Consider the following 17975-nt stretch of genomic DNA (forward strand, 5'->3'; position numbering starts at 1 on the left):
TTACTTTTTGAGTAGTTTGTTTTTAGTGAATAGAAATGTAACTGGGTTTTGTATGTTGGTTTTATATCCTACAACTTTACTGAATTTATTTATTAGTCCTAGCAGGGGTTTTTTTTGTAGTTTTCCACATATAAGATCTGCCCCAACTGGGCTGGGGATGTGGCTCAAGCGGTAGCGCGCTCGCCTGGCATGCCTGCGGCCCGGGTTCGATCCTCAGCACCACATACCAACAAAGATGTTGTGTCCGCCGAGAACTAAAAAATAAATATTGAAAATTCTCTCTCTCTCTCTCTCTCTCTCTCTCTCTCTCTCTCTCCCCCCCCCCCACTCTCTCTTTAAAAAAAAAAAGATTGTATCATCTGCTAATGGATAGTTTAACTTCTTTCTGATTTGGAAGAATTCTATTTCTTTGTCTTGCTTAGTTGTTCTGGCTAGCACCTCCAGTACTGTGTTGAACAGAATGGGTGTGCATGGGCATTCTTGCCTTGTTCCTGATTGTAAAGGAAAGCTTTTCCTTTTTTTCATCATTAAGTATGCTAGCTAGGGGTTTGACATTTATTATGTTGAAGCAAAGTCCTTCTGTACTTTATTTACTGAGAATTTACAATGAATGGATGTTGAATCTTGTCAAATGTTTTCTATGTATTATTGAGATAATCATGTGGATGTTATCCTTTAGTCTAGTAAAGTAGCATGTTAAATGAATTGATTGCTTATGTTGAGCTATCCTTGCACCCAGAGATAAATCCCACTTGATCAGGGTGTATGCTCATGTTATTATGCTACTGAATTTGGTTTGCTAGTATTTGGTTGTGAATGTTTGCATCCATGTTCATCAGGCATATTGACCTGTAATTTTCTCTTCTTGTAGGGATTTTTCTCCAGCTTTCATGTTAGGATAATGCTGCCCTCATAAAATTGATTTAGAAGAGCTGTCTCTTCTTCAAGTTTTTTTTTTTCAATTTTTTTAAAAAATATTTATTTTTTAGTTTTAAGTGGACACAATATCTTTATTTTACATTTATGTGGTGCTGAGGATCAAACTCAGTGCCTCAAACATGCTAGGCAAGCACTCTACCACTGAGCCATAACTCCAGCCCTCTTCTGATTGATTTTTTCTTTTTTTTATTTGTCATAATACTTTATTTATTTATTTATTTATATTTTTTTATTTTATTGTATTTATTTTTATTTTTTTATTGTTGGTTGTTCAAAACATTACATAGTTCCTGACATATCATATTTCACACTTTGATTCAAGTGGGTTATGAACTCCCATTTTTACCCCATATAGAGTTTGAGAAGAACTCATATTAATTCTTCTTTAAATGTTTGATAGACTTCATCAATGAAATCATCAAGTACTGAGCTTCTCTTTGATGGAAAATATTTCATTACCAACTCCTTCCTTGTTGGGGTCTGCTCAGATTTTTCTATTTCTTCATGATCTAGTCTTGGTGGGTTTTATGTGTCTAGCAATTTATTCACTTCTTGTAGGTTACCTAATTTGTTGGCATAGTACTATCTAATTATTTGTAAGTCTCTCGTGATTCTTCATATTTCTGTAATATCAGTTGTAATATCTCCTCTTCTGATTCTGCTTTTATATATTTGAGCCTTCTCTCTTTTTTTTCCTTAGTCTAACTAAAGGTTGTTGATTTTAAGACTGTTTCAAAACACCAGTTCTTACTTTAACTGATTTTTTTATAGATATTTTGAAACTTCCCATTTGATATCTTCTTTGCCCTTTGGTTATTCAGGAATGCACTGTTTAATCTCCACATATTTGTGATTTTTCAAGTACTCCCATGCTTGCTCTTAGTTTCATACCTTTCTGACCAGAGAAGATGCTTAGCATAATTCTAATCTTAAAATTTTTAAGACTTATTTTCTAGTCTAACTTATGATCTATCCTAAATATGCTCAAGATACACTTGAAAATATATTTTGCTGCTACTGGGCAGAGCATTCTGCATATGCTCACTAAGTCCATCTGGTATAAAGTGTACCCTGAGTTCAAAGTTTCCTTATTGATTTTCTGTCTCATCTATCCATTGTAGAAAGTGGGTTACTGAAGTCTTTTTTACTGTTATTGTATTGTTGTCTATTTCTTCTGTCAGTTCTGCCGATGTGCGCTTTATATATTTAGGTGCTCTGATGTGGGGTGCACAGACATATTTATACTGTATGTCCTCCAGATGAATTGATCCATTTATCACTATATAATGCCTCTGGTGACAGTTTTTTACTTAAAGTCTTTTTTGTTTGATACGGTTCCCTTCCTGCTGTCTTTTGGTTACCACTCACATGAATTATGGTTTTCCATCCCTCTACTTCCAGCCTGTGTCCTTAGATCAAAAGTTATTTTCTTGTAGAAAGGAAATAATCAGGTATTGCTTTCTTTTTTTAAATACATTCAAGCATTCTCTGTCTTTTGACTGGGGAGTTTGACCTATTTGTACTTAAAGTACTTCTTGATTGGGTAGGACTTACTATTGCTCTTTGTTATTAGTTTTCTGGCTTGTAGACTTTGTTCTCTTGTGTTTCTCTTGTCCTCTTCTGCTGTCTTCCTTTGTTTTGTATTGTTTTTGATTTTGCTTTGATTCCTTCTTTTGATGGTTCAATGTGGTCTTAATTTACATTTCTCTGATTACAAGTTAGATGAAGCATTTCTTCATACAACTCCCAAGGAAGCAGGAAATGCTTCTTTCCATTGCTGAGTCCCAATGACTGGCAGCATTTGATGCTTGCTGAGTCAAGAATGGTGATGTCTATTCTAAACAAAGACACCAGAAACATACAGTGAAGAAAAGATAGCTTCTTCAACAAATGGTGCTGGGAAGGCTGGAAATCTATATGCAATAAAATGAAATTAGATCCATCTCTAACCCTGCACAAAACTCAACTTAGGTTGGTTTCTGTGTCCTCTATTCTGTACCATTGGTCCACCCACCTGTTTTGGTACCAATACCATGCTGTTTTTGTAACTATTGCTCTGTAGTATAGTTTGAAGTCTGGTATCGCTATACCGCCTGATTCACACTTCCTGCTTAGCATTGATTTTGCTATTCTGGGTCTTTTATTTTTCCATATGAATTTCATGATTGCTTTCTCTATTTCTACAAGAAATGCCATTGGGATTTTGATTTGGTAATATCGCCATTTTGATGATGTTAGTTCTGCCTATCCATGAACAGGGTATATTTTTCCATCTTCTAAGATCTTCTTCAATTTCTCTCTTTAGGGTTCTGTAGTTTTCATTGTATAAGTCTTTTACCTCTTTTGTTAGGTTGATTCCCAAGTATTTTATTATTTTTGAGGATATTGTGAATGGAGTGTTTTTCCTCATTTCCGTTTCAGAGGATTTGTCGCTGATATACAGGAATGCCTTTGATTTATGCGTGCTGATTTTATATCCTGCCACTTTGCTGAATTCATTTATTAGCTCTAATAGTTTCTTTGTAGACCCTTTTGGGTCTACTAGGTATAGAATCATGTCATCTGCAAATAGTGATAATTTAAGTTCTTCTTTTCCTATTTTTATGCCTTTAATTTCTTTCATCTGACTAATTGCTCTGGCCAGTGTTTCAAGAACTATGTTGAACAGAAGTGGTGAGAGAGGGCATCCCTGTCTTTTTCCAGATTTTAGAGGGAATGCCTTCAATTTTTCTCCATTCAGAATGATGCTAGCCTGAGGCTTAGCATAGATTGCTTTTACAATGTTGAGGTATGTTCCTGTTATCCCTATTTTTTCGAGAGTTTTGAACATAAAGGGATGCTGTACTTTGTCGAATGCTTTTTCCGCATCTATCGAGATGATCATATGGTTCTTATTTTTAAGTCTATTGATGTGGTGAATAACATTGATTGATTTCCGTATATTGAACCAGCCTTGCATCCCAGGGATGAATCCTACTTGATCATGGTGTACAATTTTTTTGATATGATTTTGTATCCGATTTGCCAGAATTTTATTGAGGATTTTTGCGTCTAGGTTCATTAGAGATATAGGTCTGTAGTTTTCTTTCTTTGGGCTAAAAGCATGCAATGGAGGAAGGATAGCATCTTCAACAAATGGTGTTGGGAAAACTGGAAATCCATATGCAACAAAATGAAACTGAATCCCTTTCTCTCACCATGCACAAAAGTTAACTCAAAATGGATCAAGGAGCTTGATATCAAATCAGAGACAAGGCATCTGATAGAAGAAAAAGTTGGCTACGACCTACATACTGTGGGGTCGGGCTCCAAATTCCTCAATAGGACACCCATAGCACAAGAGTTAACATCTAGAATCAACAAATGGGACTTGCTCAAACTAAAAAGTTTTTTTCTCAGCAAAAGAAACAATAAGAGAGGTAAATAGGGAGCCTACATCATGGGAACAAATCTTTACTCTTCACACTTCAGATAGAGCCCTAATATCCAGAGTATATAAAGAACTCAAAAAATTAGACAACAAGATAACAAATAACCCAATCAACAAATGGGCCAAGGACCTAAACAGTCACTTCTCAGAGGAGGACATACAATCAATCAACAAGTACATGAAAAAATGCTCACCATTTCTAGCAGTCAGAGAAATGCAAATCAAAACCACCCTAAGATACCATCTCACTCCGGTAAGATTGGCAGCCATTATGAAGTCAAACAACAAGAAGTGCTGGCTAGGATGTGGGGAAAAGGGTACACTTGTACATTGTTGGTGGGACTGCAAATTGGTGCAGCCAATTTGGAAAGCAGTATGGAGATTTCTTGGAAAGCTGGGAATGGAACCACCATTTGACCCTGCTATTGCCCTTCTCGGACTATTCCCTGAAGACCTTAAAAGAGCATGCTACAGGGATACTGCCACATCAATGTTCATAGCAGCACAATTCACAATAGCAAGACTGTGGAAGCAACCTAGATGCCCTTCAATAGACGAATGGATTAAAAAAATGTGGCATTTATACACAATGGAGTATTACTCTGCATTAAAAAATGACAAAATTATAGAATTTGGAGGGAAATGGATGGCATTAGAGCAGATTATGCTAAGTGAAGCTAGCCAATCCCTAAAAAACAAATGCCAAATGTCTTCTTTGATATAAGGAGAGTAACTAAGAACAGAGTAGGGAAGAAGAGCATGAGAAGATGACTAACATTAAACAGGGATGAGAGGTGGGAGGGAAAGGGAGAGAGAAGGGAAATTGCTTGGAAATGGAAGGACACCCTCAGGGTTATACAAAATTACATACAAGAGGAAGTGAGGGGAAAGGGAAAAAGAATACAAGGGGGAGAAATGAATTACAGTAGAGGGGGTAGAGAGAGAAGAGGGGAGGGGAGGGGAGGGGGGATAGTAGAGGATAGGAAAGGCAGCTGAATACAACAGACATGAGTATGTCAATATGTAAATCAGTGGAAGTGTAACTGATGTGATTCTGCAATCTGTATACGGGGTAAAAATGGGAGTTCATAACCCACTTGAATCAAAGTGTGAAATATGATATATCAAGAACTATGTAATGTTTTGAACAACCAATAAAAAAAATTAAAAAAAAAAACTCAACTTAGGCACTAGAACAGGGACCCTGCCCCTAGTAGAAGAAGTAACATCAATAAATGGGATGGATTCAAACTAAAAAGCTTCTTCTCAGCAAAGGAAACAATCAATAATGTGAAAGGAGAGTCTACAGAATGGGAGAAAATCTTTACCATGTGCACCTCATAAGGGAGCATTAATCTCTGGAATATATAAAAAATTCAAAAAATTAACACCAAAAAAACAAATAACCTAGTCAATAAATGAGCTAAGGAACTGGATATTTCACAGAAGAAGAAATATAATTGATCAATAAATATATGAAAAAATGTTCAATATCTTTAGCAATTAGAGAAATGCAAATCAAAACTACTCTAAGATTCCATCTCACTCCAGTCAGAATGACAATCATCAAGAATACAAGTAACAATAAATGTTGGCAAGGATGTGGAGAAAAAGATACACTCATACATTACTGATAGGACTGCAAATTGGTGCAATCACTGTGGAAAACAGTATGGAAATTCCTCAGAAAACTTGGAACGGAACCACCATTTGACCCAGCTATCCCATTCTTAGGTTTATACCCAAAGGACTTAAAATCAGCATACTACAGTTATGCAGGCACATCAATGTTTATAGCAGCTCAATTCACAATATCCAGGCTATGGAACCAACCTAGGTGTCCCTCAACAGATAAATGAATAAAGAAATGTGGTAAATATATATAATGGAATATTACTCAGCCTTAAAAAAGAATGAAATTATGGCGCTTGCTGGAAATACTTATATCATACTAAGCAAAATAAGCCAGTTCCAAAGAACCAAAGGCCAAATGTTTTCTCTGATATGCAGATGCTAATTCACAATAAGTGGGAGCTAGGTAAGAATACAGGTATTTTGGATTAGAATAGAGGGGAGTGAAGGGAAGGGAGGAGGCATGGGGGTTAGGAATGATAGTAGAATGATTTGAACATTATTACTGGATGTGTATATGTGATCACATGACTTGTGTAACTCTACATCATGTACAACCAGAAGAATGAGAAGTTGCACTCCATTTATGTATGATGTATCAAAATGCATTCTATTGTAATGTATAGCTAATTAGAACAAATTGAAAAAAACCTTAAAAAAAGAATTGTGAGGTCTACTGTTTAAGGCAGCCCTTGTTTTCTCCCTCTCTGAGTCTTGCTATTATTTCTCAATGTTTTTAAATAAAAGACTCATTTTACCAAAAGAAACATGAGAAAGATATGGCACTTAACTCCATTAAATCAGAATTTCAAAATGAAGAACAGAAAGATGAAAAAAGAGTATTTAACCTTCTGAGATCTGGGTAGATAAAGCTTCCGTGCTCTTTATTTCAAGCACCTCTCCTTTCATCACCCTTGTCTGTACTATTCCTTTATGTTAAGGCCCAAAGAATGAGTTACGCTGTGCTTTTACTTTTGTAGTTTGTTTGAAATATACCTAAAATGTGTTACCAAATTCAACTTCTCTGAAAGTTGGAGAAAATAAACAAGGAATAAAAGTTTGATTTAAAAGCCTGTGCATGGCAAAGGAAACAATCGACTGAGTGAAGAAAGAGCCTCCAGAATAGGAGACAAGCCTTTGCTAATTATTCTTCTGACAGAGAATTAATATCCAGAATATATAAAGAACTAAAAAAAAACTGAACACCTAAACAAGCAATCCAATCAATAAATGGGCAAATAAGATGAATAGATACTTCTCAAAAGAAGTACAAGTGGCCAACAATGATATGGAAAGATGCTCAACACCTCTAGCCATCAGGGAAATAAAATCAAAATTCCACTGAAAATCGATCTCACCCAAGTCAGATTGGCTATTATCAAGAAAATAGAAAATAACAAATGTTGGTGAGAATGTGGGAGAAAAGAAATGCATATACAATGGGAAACAGTACAAAGGTTTCTCAAAAATCTGAAAGTAGAAATACCATACAATCCAGCTATCCCACCCCTGTGTATGTACTTGAAGGAATCAAAGTCAGCATAAAATAGAGACGGCTATATACCCATATTTATTGTAGCACTGTTCATAATCACCAAGTTATGGAATCAACCTTGATGCCCATCAACAATGAGAAAGATTTTAAAAATGTGTTATATAAACACAATTATTTAGCCATATAGAAAAGTGAATTTATGTCTTTTGCAGGAATATGGGTGGAACTGGAGAACATCACATTATGTAAAATAAGCAAGATTTAGAAACACAAGTATCACATATTTTCTCTCATGTGTGGAATTTAGTGGGGGAAAGGTAACATAAAAGTAAAAGGGACACATTAGGGAAAGGGAAGGGGAGGAAGTAGGGGAAAATCATTAGAGGGAAGGAATAGAGAAGACATAGAGGGTAATAGTGAAGTTAGACTCAGTCAAAGTATGCAAGTATAAAAACATCACAAAGAAACTCACTATTTCATACAATGAATGTGTGCCAATAAGTATAATTAAAAATGATGATTTTAAAAAAATGTATGTTAAGGAATGAAGTTGGAAGAAAGAACAAATAATTTTATACCACTGAAACATTTTGAGAAAACTAATGAATTCTGTTTATACTCTTGCATACTTCAACAGATCTGGGGTAAAGGGTCCAAGTGGCAGACCCTTTGCCAAAATTGCAGGAGTTTGGAATAGGTATGAAGATATAAAAACTTAACTCTTAGCAATGAAATGAATCTTATTATAGATTATACTACTTTTTATTGAACTAGAATCTGGTTATTTGAATGAGTGTCTTCTATCTGCAGACTCCCCCAGAATCCTGGAGGGAGGCTGGGTGGGGGGAAGTGGGAATAAGTGTCAAACAGGAGAAAGTTTGTTCTTCCCAGAAGATGCATTGAGGGCCTCCTCCCTGGGAGGGAAGAAGAGAGGGGAAGGACCTAAACATAGAAATGCATGCCCCTAATCAGGGACATTTATCAAAGTTCTTAGACAGTGACATGAAACAAGTTCCAATGCCATTCCAAATAATTTTTGTGGACACCTGTGCTGCTCAGGAAAATCAGGTTTAAGGTGGGGGAAAATGAGAGTTTTATTCTTCATTAAAATCTGAGAGTGCTTGCAATGGCAAGTTCAGAAAAATAGTTGTTTGGTTTTTTTTTCATTAGGTATGTCTTTTTTTTGTTGTTTAGAAGACTTTCTATTTTACTCTAAGGAGCACACTGAAGGGAAAATATCAGACCAGAATAAGAGAAGATGTGGAGAGGACAAAGATATCAGTGTTTCCTAAATTTGCATTGGCCACCTGACACCTGCCTGTGCAGGCAGATCTGTCAGATGGAGTGCTGTGCTTTTCATCACAGTGACATACACATATTGTTCTCCAGTCTCATGAGTTTATTAAATCCCTCTTGAGCTGTCCTGACTCATTGTCTATAAACAGAATGGTACCTGCTAGATGCAGCCAGCATGACATCTCCCCATTAAATAATGCCTAATTGGTAAAAACTCAGACCAACCCCCTCGTTCATGTTCATCACTGCCTGTTTGAAGCTGTTTCTCTCCTTCTGACTATTAGCTGACTTCTCTGGATATGTTCTTGCTTCTCATATCTTGGCTATCATATTACTTAAGGGGACCAATTAATAGCTTTCAGGATTGCTTCAATATAAGACTTTCAAGATTGCTCGAAGCCTCCAACTCTAGTTGGCAGATAGGTGGAATCTGTTTCCAGGCCCAGACTGAAGAAGTAGATAACACTTACTTCCATATTCCACTGGCCAGCCACTTGTCCACCTCTGCTGCAAGGGAGGCTAGAAGATGTAATCCAGTTCAGAGCATCAGGGAAAAAGGAAACAGACTTGGTGAAGAGCTAGCCTGACTCTGCAACATTACTTTCTGTTTAGTTTTCTCCTTGATTTTTACTTTTTGATCATGCAGTGAAATTCAGCAAAGTTGTGTTATTTGCAACGACCTCTAATTCTGAATGAAAAATTTAATACATGGACTCTTCTCTGTCAACTGTCACATGCAATGCAAGAGGTAAGAATTCCCAGGCCCACACGGCACAAGGTAAAAGGAGAGGAGTAATGGCTGAGGGGGGCGGGGCAGGCGTGAGGAGAGTGGGCCTGCCATACTTACCTGACCATTTTGACCATTTGCCTAAAGAAATTGTGCAAACACCTCAACTCATCAGTACCAAAGAAATGTACAAGTCATTCCCTGAATGTCAGTCAAGGACTCAAGCATCTAAGGAAAGCCATGGTGAGGAATGAAAGGCGAGACAGCTCATGGCCTCTGTTTCGGTTGTCAACCCGTTTTTGTGTATTGTTTAATTCTAGGTTATGAAGCAGCTTGAAAACAAGATTGTTGTCGGTAATCTCTGCCAAAGAATTCTGAGTCATTTACCTTGATCAGTCAGCAATGAGAGGAGAAATACTGTGCTTCCTAGATTTATGTAATCAATCAGACCCACGTGGATTCTTACAGAGATAGTTTTCATGTAAATAACCCACATGGTTCTGCATTATTAGATGCTCCCAGCCTAAGTCTAAATTCAGCATGATTCTCAAGGTAAGAGTGAGATTTTGGCAAAATCCACTCTTCCTTCCCTTAGAGAATATCCTTCTTCTCAGCTGGACTGTGGGATTCTTTTGATATTTTGGGCCAAATAATGCTTTTATGTGTGTGCAATGTAGAACACATAGCTGTATCATAACTTATACCCTTAGAACTTACACCCATAAAGTGCTGGTAACAACCCATTTTCCAACCATGTTGTGATTTAAAAAGAAAAAATGTCTCCAGTCATTGTCAAATATCTGCTGGAGGAAACACAATTGTCCCAAGCCAAAAACCACTGAGCTGAACAGAGGTTCAGCGTGGTCCTCTCTGGATAAGAAACTCCAGAGAGATATATTTTCTAAATATTCCAAAAATAGGAACTATTTATAGGCTTCAGGAAAGTACATAACCTTTTGCATAAGTAGCCGTGGACTTATTTATTAATTGGTTGGTTAATCATTTGTTTAATGTTGAAGAAAATTAAGGAGCATAAATGTGTACAAGAGCTGGTCAAAGAAGCATGGAAACTCAGAATGGAAACAGAAGCCCAGAAGAGGTCAGAAAGAGGAGAATTGATGTGCACTACGAACATCTGTGTCCACCAGGCATACTTAACATAAGAATATGCATTGCTTCATCATTTTTGTAGCTGCTCATCTAAGAACTTTATAAACAGTCAATAAATACTGATTTTTGAATCTATTACTGAAAATAACATTCCAATTTCTTGGATCAGGGAACCAAGGTTTTGAGTGATTAAGAAATTTTATCAGAATTACAAAGACAGAGGCACAGCTGTGATTTAAACTCACATCCATCTTCTCTTCAAGCCCATTCTCTTTCTGCAATACCTTTCAGCTGTGAATTCCCCTGTAGCCTCCCCTCACCCACCACTACTGTCTCACTGGGTACAAAAATCCTGGGAAGGACTTTTACATGTTGATCAGCAGTGCTGCTGCAAGAGGAAGCCCCGAGTGTGTCGGGGTCCTCTGAAGACACCCTAAGTTTGCATTAAGCCACTCAAGAAATTCTCTCAAGGAGATACCTGGAATCTGTGCCTTAGAGTAGACTGAGTTTAAAAGAAAAAGAGATCTACTGTCGCCAGCAGTAAATGGCAACAAGTATGTTGCCAAGAGGCTATGACCAAATGTACTGTAATCACTTCTACAAAGATGAAAACAGAGAACCAAAAATGTTCTGTCCTTGAATAGACTCAAATGGCACCTGTGGAAATTTCTGAGCAGGGTCTCATCTTTCAGTGCTTCTATTTTCCAAATGGACCCAGTAAAGTACAATCCAAATAAAGGTATCATTACCTGGCCATGTTGATTAACCACAGTTATACAGTTGGGCAGCTACATTCTTCAAATGACTAGGAATGTGGGAATCTAGAAATAGTCACTGACTGCCTACTCTGAAAATACAGCATCCCTTGGAATTAGTCTCATCCAGACCATCCCTGGAATCAGTCTCCTAGCTCCAAGCCTCTTGCTAGGTTGTCTGTGGGTACGTTGTAAGGGTCATAATATACAGTGAATGATGAATGAGCACATGAAAGTACAGTCTGACTCTATAAGGAGAAGCTTATCACCCACTCAGGTAGGTGAAGCTTATTTATGTGGGAAGGGTGCTCTGCAACATATAGAGAATATTGTGATAGTTTTCAGTCTTGATCAGCAAATATTCATTTCTTCTTCTTCCCACTGTGCACTGTGGGCACAGTAGGCTTCCCCGCCCAGTTGATGATCTTGGGCTTGTTCGCATAACTTTCTTTGGCCACAGAATATCAGTGCATCCGATTTTGTTAGAAGTACTTGTGTTGCTTGGCTATATATATATATATATATATGTATATATATACATATATATATATATATATATACATACTCCTGTGGTGTGCCAAGAGAGAAATGCCCAAATCACAAAGAAAAATATCTAATAATTTTATTTTATATATTATATAGGTTATATAATATATATAAGTATTTATTTGTATGTAAATTACAAAAAACATATAAGCGTGTGCTGGTATGATCAAAACTGGCTTTAAAAATATATATATTGAAATGAGGAGTGGGGAGAAAGATTTTGAATTGCTTAAAGGAGACAGAGGTCATCCCAGGTAAAAAATATGGCATGAACAAAGATAGGTAGCTAGAAATTGTACGGTGCTTTGGAGCTCCAGTGAACAGACCATTTTAGCTGAAGCTAAAATATCTTTCTGTTTTAGCATAAATGGAAAGGTAAGTTGGGATGAAATTCTGGAAGACTTTGAATATCAATTCTAGACAATCTGATATTAACCTAGGAGAAATAGTTAAGAAAATCGGCATCTACTTTTGTGATACAGGACTAAATAGGCAAGTACAAGCAAAACCTCTTAATCCATGCATTAAAAACAGGAGGTGGAAGCAATTTGAGAGAAAGATTTGAAAAAATTGAAATAAAGTCTTGTACACATAGTGAAATGGCTTTGGGTAAAACTAGCTGCTCTGCCTTGTTACATGTTTATTTAAAGAAGAAAGCTCAGTGGAGCTCTCATGAAGACATTTTCAAGTTCCAGAAGATAGACATTCAAGTTGAGGTATAAATCAATAGAGGATGTGGAATTAAACATCAGTTTGTAAATTGCCCAGAAGTGGATTGTCCTGAACCACCTACCTGCTAGTGACAGAAAGGGGACAGGGAGGAGTAGTGGAATGAGACTTTGAGGCTAGAGTTTCCTTTGATGTTTTTAGAGCTATGGGAGCAGCTGTGTGCAAAATGATGTGCTCCCTTACTAGGGGAAGCCATCTAGAACAGGTCCCAGAGCTAAAAATCTTAATCCCTCTTGCAATAAACTCCCTAATCCTATGGCATGGGGAACCAGTAAAGTTCAAGGGAGAAAGACAGGGCCAGTTTGAGGCAGGATTTCATTAGAGACAGGAAGGCTTGGAGTTTGCAATTGCAGATGACAATCTCAATATGTCAGTCAGAAGCAGGTAAGAAAGGGCATTTTAAATGGAACTCTTTCCTAAGGGAAACTGCTAAGAAAAAAAGAACATGCCCAGATGGCCAGTGCCTAAGGGAATATGAGATGGGACTAAAGGAAGTCAGGCAAAAGAAGATAAAATAAATTCCACATGCACTGCTTCTTATTGCCATTTCTTCTTTCTATAGTTGCCATGGGAACTGTTTCAGAAGCTCTCTAAGGCTGTGTCTACCCAGTGCAAAGTGATTTGGGCTGAAATGACCAGTCAATTTAAGCCAACTGGTTTAATTGATTTATTTCCAACTCATGCTCCCCTCAACCCCAGCCAAACTGAGTGGTTGCTTAACTGAATTCAGAGGCATTTTACAGAAACAAAATTGGTTTGCCTGCTGTATATATTTGTGTTCTAGCCTAATAATAAAACAATGCTCTTGGATGTCTTCCCCTACTCTCCCATTACTTCCGGGATTATAGGTCTCCAGAGGGGTATAGAGAGTGGCTGGGAAGATGGGAAAGGACTAGGTGAATAACTCACACAGTGGTGTCATAGATCTAGGCCTACATACAAACTGAGAAGCAAGGAAAAACAGTGCATCAGAGGTCAGAAAGCCAAGCAGAAGAGAACCAGGAGATACCAGTAGGCCTTAGCCAGGCAGAACAGAGATGGATGGGGCACTGGCAATAAGAGACATAGGAATTGAGGTCATCGTCTCAGAGTCTGTTTATCCAATCACTGCCTGGGCTGTTACCATGCTGAGGGATTACCTTAACAGCCCTTATGCCATCATCCCATGGGAATCCAGTCAATCATCTCTGAGTTGAGGTATAGATCAGTAGCCTGCATTCTTCATTTGGTCTTGGCTTGACATTAGGCCATCCTTCAGGATGCTTGATCCAGCCTTGGTTGTTCATTTCCATCAGATTCCCCTTAGCTCAAGCCTTGGGCACCTTTGCTGACTGCATCAAAGAACTACTCCCTCCTACCCTAAGTCCCATCTGTTAACTCAGTATGCAAAGCAAGCCTTCCAAGTTTCCTACACTCAGTGCACATCTGCTGTCTGCCTAGGACTTCAGCCTGGTTCCTCCAAGATCAGATCCCTGGGTTAACCAGGAATCAGAATAGTACCTGTAGTCTAGTCAGTGCATGCCCATCTGTCTGTCTTTCTCTCCACCACCGCCATCTTCCAAATGACCTTATATTATTAGAGGATTTATAGAAGCAATATTCATCTAGGAATTTCTGGGTGGGAAATGTTGAAGGTGTATATGAGTCTTTCATAATCAGAACTGCCTTTAATGTCATGAAATACACTTGAAGCTTTTCCATCTTGTATATTTTCCTGCACTTTATTTGCCATGACCGTCTGGGCCATCCCATATCCTTCCCAACCACACAACCTATGACCTTGGCAGCTTCTTGCTGCCACCACTTCATTTTTTTTAATCAGATTGAGTGGTCCCTGTGCCCTGTTTCCTGAGAGACTGGGCCCTTCTTCAGGGAAATGGGTGAAAATTGAGGAATTAGATAAAGCACCCTGCCCTAGGCAAATTATCCCATGAGAGTCTCTTATTTCAATTATGGGAAACACTTCAGAAAAGGAAATCAGAGGTTATTTGTTGAAACATAAATCCAAATAGATTGAGGAAATATTTCTATCTTCTAAAAGTGCGCTTGCTATTTTCTAGAGACTGAAATTTGGCACCCTGCTCTAAGAAATTAATTATAAGTATTGGAAAAGCATAATGATGATGATGAAAAATAGTAAATAATGTGCCATTGAAGTTTCTGAATGTCTTCACATATATTATCCTTCTGATTTCTACTTTAGCCCAAAAGGTATACATATATATTTTGACAGCTCTTATTTTATAGCTGAAACTTAAAATCATGAAATACCTAACCTGGGTTTTCTCACTGTAGACTTCATCTTCTTCTTGCTACCACTTTCATGTGTGTGTGTGTGTGTGTGTGTGTGTGTGTATACATTCATGGGCCCACACAGGAGTACCCGTTGGGCAGGGATGGTAAAGGAGTGAGTGATTTGGGAGAATAAGGCATTTAGAAAAACATCAGCCCATCTCTCTACTTTCTAGCTATGTAGGGATATTCTAATGTTTCTTAGGTTTGACTACTTCTCTTTCACATTAGCGCAAATCAGTAATGATGGTGATTTCAAGAATTTACTTTGGCAGATGACTGATTCCTAATTTGGTTTAATCACTCATGGTATTTTCACACAAAAACAGTTAATAACAGTTGGAGATGTTCTAATTTAAAAACCAGTGTCTGCCCAAAAAGAATGTATTTCTCCATGGATTTTCATAATGATTTTATTATGACTTGAATAGGACACATCTTAAATACCTAATTGAATGATAGACGGGCAAATGGTACATCAGGCTGAATGTGTTATGTAAATGACACACTCTTCCACAGGAGGGGGGAATCTGCACTTTATTGGTATGAGCAAAGCAACCTTCCAATGTCTCCTTCAGGGCTGAATGCCAAAAAGCAGGTTTTCAATACTATAGAGGGAGGGACTTTACAATACCACTGAGGGTAGATTCCCAAGAGATTAGGAACTAGGATTCTAGGCCCTATTTCTCTATCATTAAGAAGAAATACCTGTAATTGCTCCAGGAAAAACAAATCAAGAAAAATAAATTGCTCCTTGAATAGCAATATGTACTCTAAGCAAGTAGTTTTGATCCTGGGGACTTTTAATATACTGAGCTGATTGTACTGGGTAGTTTAATAAACTTGCAGATCAAAATGACAAACTGCTAGGCACTGTGAACACAAAGTTTTTGTCAATGGGTACAAAGATTCAGATTCTAAGGCAAGTTTTGAGAATTGATTAGGAATTCTGCCTTTTCCTCCCAGGCAAGGAAAAGTAAAGAAAGATAAAAGGCTTATATCTCTTCTTTCCCAGTAAAAGACTATTTCCCTGAATATGTCTCCTTGTGCAAGTTCACTGCTGCCATGATCCTAAGAGAGCAATGAAATAAGGAAAAGAAATATCATCCCCCCTGGATTCTGGGCAAGGGAAAGATGAGTAGGCCCTGAGCATGTGGGAATAAAAGCAATAAGACAAAAGTACAAGACAATCCCCTCTCCACTGGATGCTTCTGACTGTCTTCAGTTTCAGGAGCCTTGATAGCCAGCCTCCACCTCTGAAACCTGGAGAAAATTAGGAGAAACTGCACACCATCTTCAGGTCCAGCTTCTTCTGGGTCCTGAATTACACTGACACGTAAATAGGAACCAAAGTCATGATCAGCTACAGACTACTGTGTACAATGCAAGTGGTCCACTGTGCTCTGACCTGCTCATGTGTTGACCTCAAACAGGGCACCTTTAGCATGTATTTGATACACAGAGAACAAAGCCAATTTGATCTGGTACAAAGTTATCTGTTGATCTAGTACAAAGGTATCAGCCTAAAAATAACTGATGTGCTACCAATGTACTTCACTGAAACTTAGTTAACTATATGGAGCTTCTGCCGTGTGCCTGTGTTGTGAGAGAAAGTAAATAACAACTAAGCTGGTCTTCAAGGAACAAATGAGTCAACTGCTCAATAACATTTGACTCAAGACAGAAGCTGGGTGCAATAAGAGAGGTAGTCACATACTCTGTGGTGGGAATGGGAGGAGGTATGTATCAAGGGAAAAGGAGAGAGATTATATCTGGCATTCTCGTTTTTACTCTATGGGCTGAGGCAGGTTTCTCAAGCTCAAACAATACAGACACTTTGGCTAGGTGATTCTTTGCTGTTTGAGTTGCCCTGTTCATTATAGGATGTTTAGCAGCATTCTTGGCTTCTACCCAGTAGATGCCAATAGTACTGCCCTGTCCAGACATGACAATCAAAAATGTTTATAGACACTGCTACCAAATGTCCTTCAGAAAGCATAATCCCCAACTGAGAATCACTTGACTGATACTACCCCTTTAGAAGACTATAATTAATTCAAGGTACCCTGAGATATTTCCACTAATTTGAATGTTGTCCAGGCACTAGTTTTCTATAAATTCTCCTTCACCCACCCCATCCTGCTCATGTTAGGTGCAAAAAAGATATCAAAGGGCTAATGGAGATAGAGAAGTGAGTTTTCTTATTTCTTAAGGAATTAGCTCAACATCTAGTAAAAAAAAAAAACATACATTAACATTGATTCTGTACAGTCATCTCTCCATATTCATGCGTTCTCTATTCACAGATTCAACCAGTCTTGGATTCAAAATGTAGTTATGTCTGTGATGGTTGAATCTGTACTGAACATGAACAGATAGTTTTTATCATTATTAAACAATACACACTATAACAATTATTTACATGGCATTTACATTTTATTAGGTACTCTGAGTAACCTGGAGACTATTTAAAGCATATAGAAGGATATGCATAGGTTAAATACAGAACAATATGCCATTTTATGTAAGGACTAAGATTTTGGTATTCACAGGCTCAGGGGATCAATACCCTGTGATATTTAAAGACAATAGTGCCCTGTACTGTTGGGTGCTGAGAGTGTCAGGGTTTGGGGGCTTTATTTCCGCAGCTGCTGGATATACTACTGGAAGACAGCTTTCTGCTGTTGAACCTTTTGGGGGACTGCTCAGGCTGGAGAAGTCTGCATTACCAAAGGTCTCACCTTTGTCAGAGGGGCAGCCTGAGTCTAATCATTGTAAGTCTATAAAGGCTCACTCCTTCCCTCCCACTCATGCCAACTGAAGGGCCATGCCAACTCCAGAGCTCCCTATGGGGCTCTCTCAACTCCTTCATCTGCCCAATCTCACCTCTTTCCCTTCATTTCCACAGCTGTTAGTCTCAAAAGCACACCCTAAGAAATGCTTGCATGCTATTATCTGCTCAGTGTCTGCTTTCCAGGAGACCCAACCTGTGTTAATTCATAAGGCACAGTTCATATGCCAGGC

Source organism: Spermophilus citellus, assembly GCF_964194105.1.
Source record: "Spermophilus citellus genome assembly, chromosome: 2".
NCBI classification, from domain to species: domain Eukaryota; kingdom Metazoa; phylum Chordata; class Mammalia; order Rodentia; family Sciuridae; genus Spermophilus; species Spermophilus citellus.